Genomic DNA, 15,112 nt, shown 5'->3' with positions numbered 1-15,112 from the left:
TGCATACTGAAAACCAAATAATTTTGAACCAAAATGCTTTTGCAAAATACTAGTTTGTTCCAGACTAAGCGATAGGTAAAGCATCTGACCTGTAAGTTCACCATTTTACTACTTACAGGCAGAACTGCATGGTTTGTGTTTGCAAATGCTTGGAGTTCTGTTGATTCCATACACTCGCTGAATAATTCACATGCCTCTACCTTTGTGAGTGCAGATTACTAAATTGAATACTTAATAAAACAATGTAATTTTTAAAAGAGAAATATGCAGAATTTATTAAGAACATTTTAATAAAATATGATATTTTAAAAAGAGGCTTTATTCCAAAGATCTCAGAACTAAACCATGAACTCTGTATTAAGGGATATAATGTATAGGTTTTAATGTACAGGTTTATAATGTATCAGTGTCAAAGGATATAATGTATAGGTTTTAATACCAGAAGGACCTATGAGACTGTGAGTAGCATTACAGATGAAGCAGAATTAAATAGAATTTAATCTTCATCTGTCTTGACATGATGACTTTAAAAAGGGAGAAGCCAGATATTCTGGTGCCAGTGCATAATGACCCTCAATTTAAAAATGTATGCCTTATTTTTTTTTTCAATGTGTCTAACTTTATTTTATATCATAGTTATATTTCTTCTTTTGCTCCTGTCTGCCTAAACAGATGTAATTGCTCCCCTAAAACATTTGTATTGACTGAAACTACTTTATCATCTAATGAATCGGCAAAGCACTAACCCACCTGCTTAACATAAAGGATCTTTAAATCAATGGGACTTTAATTAAATAGATGTTTAAGGGCTTGATTGAATAGGGACCTTGAGTTGTCACATCTCAAATAGATGATGTATTTTTTGTTACCTGTCTACAATGTGGCTTGCCTCTGTCACAGAAGGGATCAGTTGAGAGTCATAGGTTTTCTGTGTCACCGCTACAAATAAGTAAGTAAATTCTGTGTCTCCATCCCATTTTGGAGTTTTTCTTTACTGCCAAAGTTTACTGGTTGATTTTTATTGAGTTTAATTTTTAAAACTACATGCAGCACTGTATTTGTCTAACTTATCTGTCTGCTTCTTCAGATCAGAGTCATGCAGGCTAAGTGGAGAGTTGTTTGAGCATTACCAGTGAGAGGCCAGTTTCTGGGATCGTGGTAACTTTCATTTTTTATTTTACTTCATGCGTCTTTTGTTCTACAGTGTAATGGAAGACCCTACTAATGTAGTGGAAACCCGGGGACTAAAACAAAAGTTTTGCTTTGAAATGGATTTTAGAGACTGAAGAACCAATGTGAAAAGACCTGATCAAGAAATGTGCGATCAATAAATGTGTCTAAAATTAGGCGTCCAGTGCCATTTTAGAGGATGTAGGGTATCTGCGATACCTATATGAAACTGATGGATGCTATTAACCCTACAGGAGATCCATACCTTTCTTGTGTAGTAGATGGCATCCAGATTTTACCTCCTCCTGATATTGGATTGACTTGCCTAATATGCTTCCAAATAAATCTTGTATCAATAATTATTTGTACTTCAAAACCCCAAGTTTTCTCTAGGAAAATATTCACAGTAGGATACTAGCCTTCATCTGAAGCTCTCAAATTTGACACCTTTACCACATTTGTTCATATGTAAACTCAATTATAGAAAAGGTCTTTGTAGGACCTTGATGCTGTCTGTAAAATATCAACTGGCTTCAAAGCATTATTGATGTATTAGAAAGATCAAAGCTGACACAAGAACCTGTTTAAACAATAGAAATAAATTTTGAAAAGCCTTTTATAGACTAAAAGTTCTGTGACAACTACTGCTACGCAACTAGCTCTTTGTTTTGAGTTTAGCCAAATGTCATACTCAGAATGACCTTTAGCATCCCTGTTTGTTTAGATGTGGCTATTTCCAGCAACTGCCCAGCCTTATGTTTACCCTTTTTCTCCCTCCTTGTGTTCTAATTTCTAGAAGAAATATGTTACATGTTGTTGGCCTTGATTGTATGTTCCTACCATTTTACAAATTGTTTCATTACTTCTGCGCATAAGTCCAAGCATTCTGCCTGCTAATTATGAGCTCCCCTTTTTTAGCTTGGGGTCAATTCTGTGAGTAATGTGCAGTTGCACATTTGTGTACTTTATGCCACGCACGTTTCACACACTGCTTCTACTGGGTGTTTGGAAATAGCTCAGTTTCAGTCACCAGATTTTCACCTCTGGGAGTGTTTTGACCTGGTCTGAGTAAGGAGTGCTTCACAACACAAAACTATCATAGGGAGAAAAGCCTGTTCTGATATTTTTCAAGCAAGACTACAGTTACCAACTTCATTCTTCTACCATGTGCTAGAATTTATTAATAAAACTTCAGCCAGGAGCAAACACTCACTGTTCAATATTTACCATTACTTCAGATCAATAAGAAAGGGAGAGGGAGACTCTTGTGCCTGGTTATCATGTGTCTGTATTTCTAATAGAGAAGAATACCTGATTAAAAATGACAGAAGCCATGGATACAGAAGTATCTCATATTCCACTTTTCTTTTTCCTGTATGTCCATTATCTGTCTGTTAGGCTAGCCCAAGGAACCACAAGAGGATCTCCTTAAGCACTTGCTTATGCCAGTTCAATGAAGGGTTGGATAAATGGCTAATCAGTGAGGGAATGACTGGCCACAAACCAGGAATCATATAACTCGTGCTAATGCAGACTTCCAGTGCACAATCCATGGTTATTTACAGATTAGCTCAATGAGACAGGGGGAATATGCATCTGCAAAACTATCCTTCAATAAAGGGGTGAGTGATCCAGTGAGCACATTGTAAATATTCCTAACTTGGGCATGATGAATCACATAGAAGCTGCCAAATCATTTCAACAACCCAGAGGACTTTTAGAAAACAGTGAAGATTAGCTGCCCTCATCTCTGTTGTTATGAGGTGACTAGCTGGAGACAAGACACTCTTTGTTCTCTTTGCAGTCCCATGAAGACATCACCTTCCAAGGAGTCTGTTCCACAGGAAGCTGACATTTTCTTTAAAACTTTCCATTAGATAGCGTCAGATGCATCTCCTACTTGAGGTTTTTTTTTGTGACCCACATGCCACCTTCAGATTGTGCAGTAATCAATATTTCTGTTTAGGATTAGGAAGAAAAATTTCCAAATGTGACCTAAGTGTAACTGATACAATGTGGTCTCCTTAAGCCTGTGAAGCAATGATTTTGGGGTAGAAATTCACTGTTCCTGCATCATCTCATTGGGTCATCATAAAAGAAACTGAGTAGAAACCAGCGTTTCTTGCAGACGGATAGTGGGGACCATCCCAACCATCTCCAACACATTTTTTTGTCTTTCTGCCTCAATAGTGATATGCAGTAGTGCCATAATGCAACAGGGGTTACTGCAAACCTGGTACAGACTTGTTACAGTACGTAGCCTGTCTCCATAGACATGTACATTTTTAATAGCACTTAAATGTGCTACCTAATTCTTGAACATTTGTGTTTGCATGGTAACCGTCACCCGGGATCTTGCTGGTCATTCCAAGCTCACAGAGGTGGGCATGTGTCAGCCTAGGCTGAGCACAGAAAGGCACCCACAGGGGATAATTACACGGTCCTTTGCAAGGCAATGGGCAATTTTTCCATTTTCTCTGATGTTCTTGTCTTGTTACTATTACTTTTGTTATGAATAAGCTATGCTGATCTTCTTTTGTACAGTATAGTTCTCTTAAACCTCTGTTGTGTTATAGGCGTAGGCATACAGAAACGTACGCAAACTTATTAAGAAATTTTCTTTTGAGGATTCTGTAGGTTAAAAACATTAGAGCTGCCACTGCTGCAAACATTAACTATGTTAATGCCAAATCATTTTTATAGAGTATGGAATGAAGACTGTAATTATGTTAGGCAGAAGTAAGTAGAAGGAAAAAAAAAAGAAAGATGGATAGAATTGAAAGAGGAGAAGATAGGGGGAAAAGGTGGGGAAAGGAGCAAAGGATGCAACATAGATGATGATTCTAAATGATGATTCTATAACATCACCGCATTTTCCCCACCAAATACTACTAGAAGGTGCTGAATAAATAGCACACAATAATTAAAAAAAAAACAAAAACAAAAAAACAAAACACCTTTAGTTTTTTTACCTCTACATTGATTTTTTTTCCTCCTGTTACATTAGTGGGAGTCCTGTTGCAGTTTGAGGAGAACATATATTTTTCCCAGTTTGAGGGATGTAATGAAAAATAAAAAGTGGTAATTGAGTTCAATTTCCCTGCCTTAAAAATTAACTGGAAATATAGTAGGAAACTTTCCTCATCTATTCAATTTACTTTAATCTCAGTTCCAGCTTGTGTACATCTTCCAATACTATTGAACTATCTTCAGGGAAAAAAAAAATTCCTATCCCCAAAGCATTCTAGGAGCTCTAAAAGTTCCTGCTGTACTTAGATACACCTATTTTTATGAAAGACTGGTCTGTGTATCAAGGCTGCATTGCCAGTTGCTGTAGGAACCTCCTATGTTTAACTGTATTAAAGTGGGGAAACAAAGCATACAGATAGAAACATCACTGCTTGTGGTTACCTTCAGGCAGGTCGAATTGATGTAATGCCACTTCTGAAAGGCTGTCACAGAATATTTCCTCTTTTATTTGGAACATTCAGCTCTTTGGGGATGTTTCCAGTTGCAGCATACTGTGCCTCTTTTCCTAGAGAACGTCACTTTTCTGTACTTGTTTCAGATGGAGCCATTACAGTTGAATAGTTATTTAAAAATAGTTGGTGCTGGGTTCTGAAAACATCAGGATTTCTTTTTGTCTGATCTAATAGTTATTAAATACCAAACCTAATCATGTCAGTGAATTTAACCTTGTGAATTCACTGAGAATTTGGTTTTAACACTTTCTGTTCCTGTGGAATTCAATTTTTCTGTAGACTTATGTGAATGCTGATGGTATTCTTTTTACACATACCATGAGTTGTTTATCTAAAATTGTCTAAAAATGTCTCATAAAGAAATCAGAACATAATTTTTATGCAGGCACCCCAATGCTCCCTGAGTTAATAAGTGATTGAAGAGTTTAGAAGATAATTCAGTTTTTAATCTAAGAATAATGTAATTTAGCTGGTTTTAACTCCTTAAGTACTCCTCTACCTCAGAGGTTTATATCTCATGTTTATAGGAAAATTTCATAAGTATTAATTATATCAACAGTAAAGCTTATATTATGGAACATTTTATTATTTAAGGCTGACATTTTTGTAATCTATATGTTAACATTTTAAAAGGGTCTTTCTGGGCTGCCTGTTTTTTTGCATTTTTTCCCATTTAACTGCTATTAAATCGTGCCATTGTAGTCTTTGCTCGGTCACCTTATTTGCCAAACTACAGAATAATGGGTGGTGGGGCTGAGCGGGATGAGGCACACCGGTGCTTGCACAATAGCTGTTCTAGACTGGTCACATCTACTTTTAGCATGTGCCTCTGTAAGGACTGGTCACATCTACTTTTCATGTGTGCTTGGTGAAGGCAATGCTTCTCCTAACAGCTCTCCCTGACTTAAATATTAGTTATTAAGCTGCTGCTGGCATGATTTCTGGATGCTTTTGGTCTGCCTTGCTTATTTAAAACACATTTTGCTCTTCTGAGCTATTCGGCAGCTTCTCAGTCGTGCCAGCATTTCTGCACTTCTGGAGTCTCAGTTCAATTATTTTTTCTGGTAGTTCATTTAGCCACTCCTTTCAAGCTACTAATCAGTTTTCATTTTATACCTAGCTGCTTCAGAAATCATACCTTTTGCTATATTGAAAATTAATTTTCCTTGGTCCTACTGCCATACTAGCTTCAGTCATGAATCAATATGTTACTGGAGCTAGAAATTGTCACCTTTGCTGTGATCGCACAGCCCTATCCCTGTGTACCACTTTTTGTATGTGCCTATGGCTTCAGTTAATTCCAGGAATGCTACACTTTTTGACTGGAGCAAACTCAGGCTTGTCAGCTGTCCGGCCATCCACGCTGCTCCCAGCCTGTCTGTGCTACTGGTGCCACTGGCTTGCCAGTGCCTGGTACCCATGGCTTGTTCAGCTGCTGTGCTGAACTCGCTGCCTCTTGCTGCAAGGTGCAGGGGGAGTGTGGCCAGAAGCAGGAGGCCAGATTTGAGGGCTTCTTTCTTTTTTGCATAAGCCTGTGCACTACGGGAAAGGGAGGAAAGCAGTTCCGCAGTGCTATCCTGGCACTTGGGGGTAACAGTGCTCATTTCAGGCCTGAAATTAATGGGCTGCATTTCTGCATCAGCCATGGCAGATGGGTCATGGCTGTGGCCCAGCCATACTGACTTACTATGTCCTTTTAGCCCCATGAGGTTCTAGCAAAAAGGCACCAGCAGCGTGTCCTCCAGGCTCACAGCAGCCAGTTGTGGGCACAAAACTTTCAGCCGTAAAAGACTGAGATGCTCTGTGCCAAAGGCTGTGCCATTCCCAGGGCCCCTCTTCCCAGTGTGTACACCAGAACATGATTCCCAGCATGATTTCCCAAGGCCTTTTGAACAGAAGATAAAAGGAAGATGTCTGGGTGTGGGGCAGACTCCCAAGGGGGTCTGCTGGCATGTTCCCTAGTCGAGGGGGTAGACTTCTCTGTTTCCTTTCCTTGGAAAGTGTGGTGCCAGCAACTCCTCGTGCAGCTTGCTCAACTGCCCAACCTAAGCATGCTCACCGTGACACCTAGGCTTTCTTTTCTCAGCAAAAATTCTCCCAGCCCAAGTAAAACTCAGCAAGAAGTCCTCTACTGCTACATTTCTGCTGGCTGAGGGTTCTCAAAGTAGGATTCAGAGACAATATTCTCCCTCTGATGTATCGTGAAGAAGAGGCCAGAACAAAAAAGATGCCCACATGACTCTTTCCTACAGACCAGAAAGGCCTAATATGCCTGGCCAGATGCAGATGAACTGCCCTTTTGTGCCTGGATGGTAAATCTCATTTATTCTTTCAGAAACTGTGACCGTCTCTGTGTACCAGTAAATTGAATGGTACGTGAGCCGGGATTTCCCAGGCACTGGAATGGGATTGCACATGCTGCAAAAGGGCTTAGATGGCCCCTTAGCATGCTTTTGGCCTCACCACCTAGGGACTCTCCAAACAATTTCTGACACAGTCTGGGAGTTATCACAGGTCAAGCACCATTGCCATTTGGTAGTTGGGATCAGTTCACGTTTCTGGAGAGTGGTAACATTTAATTGTATGGACATGGGCCACTCTGGGCCACCTGGCTTTAGGAACCTGACTGTTGCCTAGCTTCACTGGTGAAGAATGGTTTGGGGGAAACATCCAATTTACTAGTTGTAGCCTGTATGTCCAAGGAGGATCATTTTGGGACAAACATGAAGCAAGAACAAATGGGAAGTGTTCACAGATTTCTGAGGAACCTGTTGGTTTGTGCCAGAGGCAATCTTGAACAAGAAGCAACAGGTGGATATTGTGAACTTGGATCCAGGCTAACATGACAATAAATACATGACCTAGGATATTTAAAGTGGCTTTTGTTACATCAGGTTCTATCTACTCTTGGCTTCAAAATTGATCTTTTCATACACCATAGTTTAAGCTCCTGGGACACCTTGGGCTGAAATCCATTGCCTGAATGTAACTGTCCAGACTTTTGTAGCTACAACTCCAGACACATGCAAATGTCCCGAAGGCCTTGGGTTGTACCTGCTTTCTGGGTGTCTTAGAAGCCTAATGGTATCCTAAATAAAATGTCACTAGATGACAACATTTTGCACAACTGAACCATGTCCTTCACCCCTTCTACTCACGTGTGAACCTCTGTGTTCTCAGAAACTCACTGGACAAATTCAGTCTTGGTATACTTTTAAGGACACAAAATTCAACTCAGCTTTTAAAATATAAGAGGAAAAACTTTTTCTTCTAAATATGCTTTGGACATTCACAAATAAGTGTTACATATAATATTAATCTCTTGTACCAGAAAGAATCAGAATCCATTGGTGTTTTCGGCCTTTTATATTTCCCTTTAATTGGCTAAATATGCCACTTTAGCCCACACAACTCAGTAGGGATCTTGCTAGCTTCCAAAAAAATGGAAAACTGTGCTGAATGCTAATTTCCCATGTGCAGATAAGAACGTACACCCTAATTTGGAATTTACATTTGTGAAAGAAGGAAGTTGTATTCAGCAACAGAGATGGGGGACATCAATGTGAAAATGAAGCCAGGTTTTAACAACTGGAACTAGAGCTTTTGATAAACTGTGTAATTAGAAGAAACTGTGAATCTCTTTTTTAACGCAAATGCCAGGGAGAACCCTTTGTCCTTTGGCATTGAACCTCCTCCCCCAATCCGCAAAAGCATATGCATATTTTGAAAGGATTGCCATAGATTATTATTAAGAACCTTAGGATATGAACTGGGGACAAGAAAGCTCCCAGCAATGTCCCTATGCCTTGCATTAGCCAATGAAAACTCCAGGTAACATACCATTATCAGGTGAATATATACTCTCACCGTCACTGACTGGAAACCTGTGAAGGCAAGTAATTACCACTGTGTTTGCAGTTTGTGTTTAAAGTGTGTAATTATCTCTCCAACCCTCTACACAAATGTGTTTCACTGTATTTTAAATGTGTTTAATGAACATTTACTGACATATATAAAAACCAACAACTATCAGAACAATTCAGTAAAATAATTTGGTTATGTTTCTATGTTGAGAAACTTTAACCTAAAAACAGAAGAAAAAGACTTCTAATCTTTCTTTCAATAAATGTAAGATCTCAGAATCTTTCTGATATTTTCCTGATATTAACACCAAACATATAAACATGGACTAAAGGCAAGATGGACCCTGAGGGTCCACATGTTGTTGGTAGGTATTTTAGAAATTTCTCTGTAGAGAGGAAAACTTATTCTGGTGAGATATAACACGTGACCTTTCAAAAAATTTAAATAAATATGACTTGCTTTTTATGCTTAATAAAATTAAGTAAACCCCAGGTTTTAATTTTGAAAGCTTTTACCTTTTTTGATACATCTTGGCTATGGCTGGCCAGTCAAAACGTAAAGCAGAAATCACACAAATAAGAAAATCATAATCTTGTAAGAAACACAAAGTCATATTTTGACTGAGGACAGTGAAATGGGTTTGAACAAAACAACAATTTTTCAATATTCATTCAAGCCATATTTCCAAATTTTTTAGTGAATTGTCTAGCACATTCTCCATTGTCACAATCGTCATATTATTACTGGATAAAATTGAATTTAGATTTATATCTAAAACCCTTTAGTCATTGTAATTCAAATAACTCAGCAGAAGTTGTTAAAATGTAACTTTCCTTATATTTTTCTAAAATCATGTCTTGAATTTGAAAGTGGGTTTTAGTACCTTTAACCGTGCTGAATATTACCTTACTTTGTGTATAGTCCTAAAGAAGTTCCTAAGATTGCTTTTGAAGGAGGACATTATTTGACAAAGAACAAGAGAGGCAAAATCCTTTTGTTTTTGTCAAAATGTATAGACTTTTGCCCCAGTTATGAAAATCAGGCAAGGTCCCATTCGCAGGACATGTGAAAAGAGTGTTATAACCTTATGCTCACCGTGCTCAGCAGGATAGAAACATGATTAGCAACACACTTTATGAGAAAAACTGACATTAAAAGTGTGATTGCCTATTATATGTTGAAATAGTTACTGTGAGAACTCAGAAATTATTTCTATTGAAGAACATATTTGAGTTTTGCTTATTCATGTTTGCAAATAGATTTTGACTGGATTGCAACACTGCAAAAATATTCATTGCTCAAAAGTAATTCATTGCTCAAAAGTACTTATCAACTTGTTAGGCATCTTTTTTCCTCACTTGAAATCTGGTGGTGTTTTCCTGTGGTTAAGCCTTCTTTGAAATTTGTATTTTACAAAAAAGGTGGTATTATTGTTTCACTCTTCGTAACTAACAGACTAGTATGTCTACCTGTAGAACTGTAAATGAAATATTATCATGTTATTTTCTGAGAAATATTCATAACAGTAAAGCTCAGCTGCCTACAAATTCATCAAAGAGTATAAAGATTATGAACATATGAAAATCAAAATTAAAATTGCTGTGATCACATTGTGCATTACTCAGCACAGTGGCACACCCTGCAATTTTGGCTATGAGATACAAATGTTGCGAAAGACCTGTTCTTTTCTCCTTCTGCCTTCCTCCCCCGCAACCTGGCTTCAGAGTAATTTTAATACCAGCAATTTTCTCTGATTCTACATAGCATTTGGGGAACATCTGCAATTAGGCTCAACACCATATGGAATAGGCTTGGTCTCATATTACGTTTCAGTCTGAAACATACTGTCTGAGTTTAGTGTTTCATGAAGTTAGCCAGAGTTTTGTAACCATTCCCATGTAGGCTGGTCTACACTTGGAACAAGTGGACAATGCAGATTTTGCATTGTAAGTGCTCAGGCCAGAAGGCCACAAGGGACTTCTGTGCTAAAGCAGATGAAACCTGGCTGTTCTGAGACTCACTTTTGAGATTTGGGTCTCATTCTGCTTAAAAACTTGAGTGATGGTAACAGCCCTTCCCATCTGAAACCAAATTGTTGTTGCATAACTAGGATAAAACACCAAATCGTGGACGGAGACCGAGCTGAAAGCCTAGTGATACACCTTAGATTTCCATTGTAACCTAGAAGTCCAACCCTTTGCATTCCAAATTCCTCTTTTTAATCTATGTGTTCATCAAATTGTACTTTGTATGAACATGAAGTGGCTAGATATGGTAATTTTTTCTAAATTTGCTAAGTGACTTGTGACTTTGTATTCCTAACCACAAGCACGCTTCAGATGACTGAGTTTCAGAACTACTAAAAGTCAAGTCTGTTTCAAATGCCTCCAGGTAGATGCAGAAAATTGCAATGATGTCCTCCAAATCACTAAACACTCCAAACCACTTAAATATACCTAGGTATTTTGGCAGTGCTAATGAACAGCTGGTAGGCAAATATGAAGTAGAGAGGAAGGTTATGCCAATGGAAAGTGAATCATATTCTAAAGTAAGATTTTACACATTTAAAAAGTAAAGGATGGTAAAATATTTAACTCAATATGGTATGTAACACTACCAATTTTATTACTTGAGAAAAAAAAACCCCATCCTTACAACATGACAGTTTTACAAAGAAGAGAGGCCAATGGTAAATGCACACAACTTAAACTCAACAATTTTTTAAATATGTCCTCTATTGTTTAGAAATAATGCTTTACAGTGTTTCCTTCTAAAATGGAATCAAATTGGAATACAAACACCACGCCATCAATTTTTCCCTCACTCGAAGTTTCAAATGATTATCAACTATGCCTTTAATTATATTCTTACTATGTAGGACTAATTGCAAAATATACACGTAAATTTTTTATGAGCAATTAAGTAATTGTGAACTGTGTGAACATAATTTGAATGTTTATATAAAGAAAATACAAGATGGAAAATTTATGGATGGGGCTTGTTATATTTTGAGCATTTAATCCAGAACTGGAGCTCATTAGTGTATTTGCTCTGCTTATTTGCATGCAAAAATATAAGTGGTGGCAAAAACATTATGTAAATGAATTTAAAAAAACCCCGCTGACCTATTAGAAATTGTACATGTCAGTATTGTGCAGTCCAGCAGCATTGCAAAAGAACAGCCCAGGACAGGTGTATTTACAGATCCCTGGAACAGTGGTCAGGTTAGAAGGAGAACTAGCTGAAATGCTTTGTCTTGAACAGTTTTATTTTACAAAAAAAAAAGGTTTTTCACCAGCACATTCATTTAATGGTATCTTCCCATTGAAAACATTTTCCCAATTGTCCTGATTTTTGTACTTGCATTTGGTAAGAAATTAAAATAAAAATTTTACACCAAAGGAGAACATGGTCATTTCTGAGACAATGGAAATTCTGAGCTGGAAGTAACGGGTGGAAGTTTTAAATGGCATGAGCAGTTAACTATATTTCCATGCAGCAATGAGAAGTAGTTCTAACCTCTGGTAAGCCCACTTGAGCCGCAGTGATACAGTGGTGAATTTGCTGGACGGTGGGAAACTGCCATTCTGTGAGACAGTCAGTACTATTGCACCCGTTCCCTATCAGAGGGAAGGAGTGCCATGTGTAATGGACATTGATTCACTGTGCGTGGCAGGACTATACTCTGACAAGATTTAATTCCGGTTTTGCCATGGTGATTCATTTCACTTTGGGAATGAAGTAGAACTGAGGTTAGGAGATTCACGAGCTCAGAAATCCTGCACAGAATGACTTTCTGTTTTATGTCCTCATCATTTTCTCCCCGGAACAATTTTCACTGTGCCACAGTGAATAAAGGAATCTGCAGTACAATTCTAGTTTGACTCTGTCCCTCCTTCCCTACTCTCTTTCCCACCACTGAAAGCATCCATCGTTGGGGAGATATTGTGAGTTCACAGCCTCCCTGAAGGGGTTCCTAGTTAAGACAAGCTGTGCACAGGCTGCATACCGGAGCCAGGAGAAAAATCAGCACTGGCTTTGCCCTCTCTAAGCAATCCCTTTTCCTTTTTCTCTTTTTCTGCATGCATTCTGAATGGTACTACACTGTACATGTCAGCTGAAATCCTAATCAAAACTTATTGTGCATGAAATCCACTTATAGCATATTAGGTGTCCAACTGGGCGTGCAACTACATTCTTTGCCTGCACATCCTATGGAAAAAAGCCTGGGGTCTGGGGGAGATTTTGTTCAGTTTTGATGACTTCCATCAAACAAAGGTTGTGTCTCTTACAGTGGTGGATGATAGCAAACTGCCCTCCATCACCATCAATCCTTTATTGTCTTGTGCTCCAGTTCCTGCCCAGCTGCTGCAGCTGACATTCTGTAGCCCAATAACTACCGGGTGCCAGCTAAAGGACTGCTTTTAGGATTGGTTTCTAATAGGAACTGGAGTCTTTGTTTTCCGTTCCTGCTGCGAGGCTACTGCAGAGCATTAGGAAAAAAAAGGCGAAGCTGACTTTTCCCATTTTATTAGACTATGACCCACGGAGCTCCCTGGAGAGTTACTTGAATGTTGTATTTTATCATCCAGACAAAACTTTCTTTTACATTTCGGTTGTTTGTCCATTGATTGTGTTGTGTTCCGTAATTGCTAGTCACTGCGGTGCAGCAGGGTCTGGTTGTACTCTTGACACATAGAACTTAATCCTTGAGGATTCTCTTTAAAATCAATGTAACACTCAAGGGAAGTAGAGGTAGGCACTGGAGGTCCAAATAATTGCCTCTAACTGGTGTGTGCTTAAAACTTCTCAAGCCTTACCTAGGGGAAAGGTATGGAAGCTCTGACATCTCCACGTCTTCTTTAGTGTTGGAAACTGGTTCAGAGTTTTTAGTGTGCTCTCCTTGAGGTGCCCTGTGCACCATGGTCACAGGTGTTACATCCCTTTTTGTCAGTACTCTTCTCAAACTGCATGGCATTGCAGCCTTCGGGGCTAGAAGCGCTGTTACTGTGAATAGCACAAGGAAATGATGGAGACAGGAAATACATATTTAATTTTGCTACTTATTCTCTGCTTACTAACATGGTACTAGTTTGCTGAAACATCATATCCAAATGCATGTAAATTCCTCCCTGTTCCCCACAGTTCCGAATGATGAGTCAGACCTTGTAGTGTTGCTGTCTCTCCTCAGAGAAGGTCTTCGTGTTTCATAGGTTTTCTTTTGTCTCAAGGATAGTATTCCACAGGCGGGCAATAGCAGAAGGACCTGCCAGTTGGAAAGAATGACAAGAAGAGGGAGAAAAGGCACATTCATTTAAAAGAAATGCTAGATGAGGGAACAAAGGGATAGAGCGTGTGATGCATTTCACAAGGTTGTCTGGATCTGTTCAGCAGAAATGACTGAACACGCAAGGAAGGATACTCTGTGCTGTGTCTTGAGAAGTGTTACAGAGTGGTGTGTGCTGGAGAGATGCTCTCACAGCAAATTCTACCTGATCTCTCCGAAGCCTTCCCGGCGACTGGCACACACTCATCTGTGTCTGCTCTGGTCTGCCTGAGAGCATGCAGGCTGTGCTGTTGCTCTGAAGAAATGTGAACATAAACAGAAGCGTGCAAACAACAAGATGGTGAAAATGCATATCCAACACTGCAGAAATATTGTCCTGGGGAATTATTACTGTGCATTTCTCAAAGTAGGGACTTGGTCTGAATTAAAAAAATGCCCGTTGAAGTAGGACTACTCAAATCTAAATAATTATAAAGACAGATGATAAATCTGTGTGGAGGTTTTAACACATAAAAATATATTGTAAGATATGTGTTTGATTGGCTTCTCTCCAACCAACACCCCGTTCCTAGCATTCACTTAAGATTATTGTTCACTGAATGTCTCTCTGTCTCATTTTTTTATTATGAGATTCCTTTTCCATAGTCTTTGTTATCTAAAAGTTAAGTGCCCAGTTTAAGCAAATCACGTCTCCTAGGGTCCTTTTTAAGTCGGTAAAGATATCGTTCTCTAAAAATGCCTTAATCCCACCTGTTTCACAGAGGGGTCTTCAATGGCTAGGCTATAATAGATGCCAGATTTTCAGATAGTAAAACTGGAAGAGAATGCTACTCTCATTTTGCTCAGATATATATATATTCTTCTTATTGTGTTATGCAGCATTGTCTCTGATCTGTTGGATTTTTTTCTTTGTGATTTAGTCCCTTCTGGGACAGCTAGTCTATCTGCAAACGTGGGATTTGGGGTGATACTGCTGAATGTCTAACCAAAATAATGAACTTGCTCCAAAGGAAAGAGAACTTTCCAGGAAAAGGAAAGGTTCACACACATCACTACATTGCGGTTACTTCCTGTGTTTTCTTGGTTCACCTGCCTGTTCACAGAATGGCAGAAGCACAGTATGGCTGACTTAGGAAGGCACCTCTGGAGGTCATCTAGTCTGCCCCACCAGCTCAAAGCAGGGTTAAACAGAGCAGGTCTTTCAGTCTCTGGTCCACTTAGGTTTTGAATAACTTCAGCCTTTATGAAGAAAAGAAATACTTTCTTCAAAGATATATACATTACTGGAATACCGTCTTGTCATCTGAGT

This window comes from Gymnogyps californianus, chromosome 3 (assembly GCF_018139145.2).
Source record: "Gymnogyps californianus isolate 813 chromosome 3, ASM1813914v2, whole genome shotgun sequence".
Taxonomy (NCBI): Eukaryota; Metazoa; Chordata; class Aves; order Accipitriformes; family Cathartidae; genus Gymnogyps; species Gymnogyps californianus.
The sequence above is the reverse complement of the archived record's forward strand: the minus strand, read 5'-3'. Positions refer to the sequence as shown.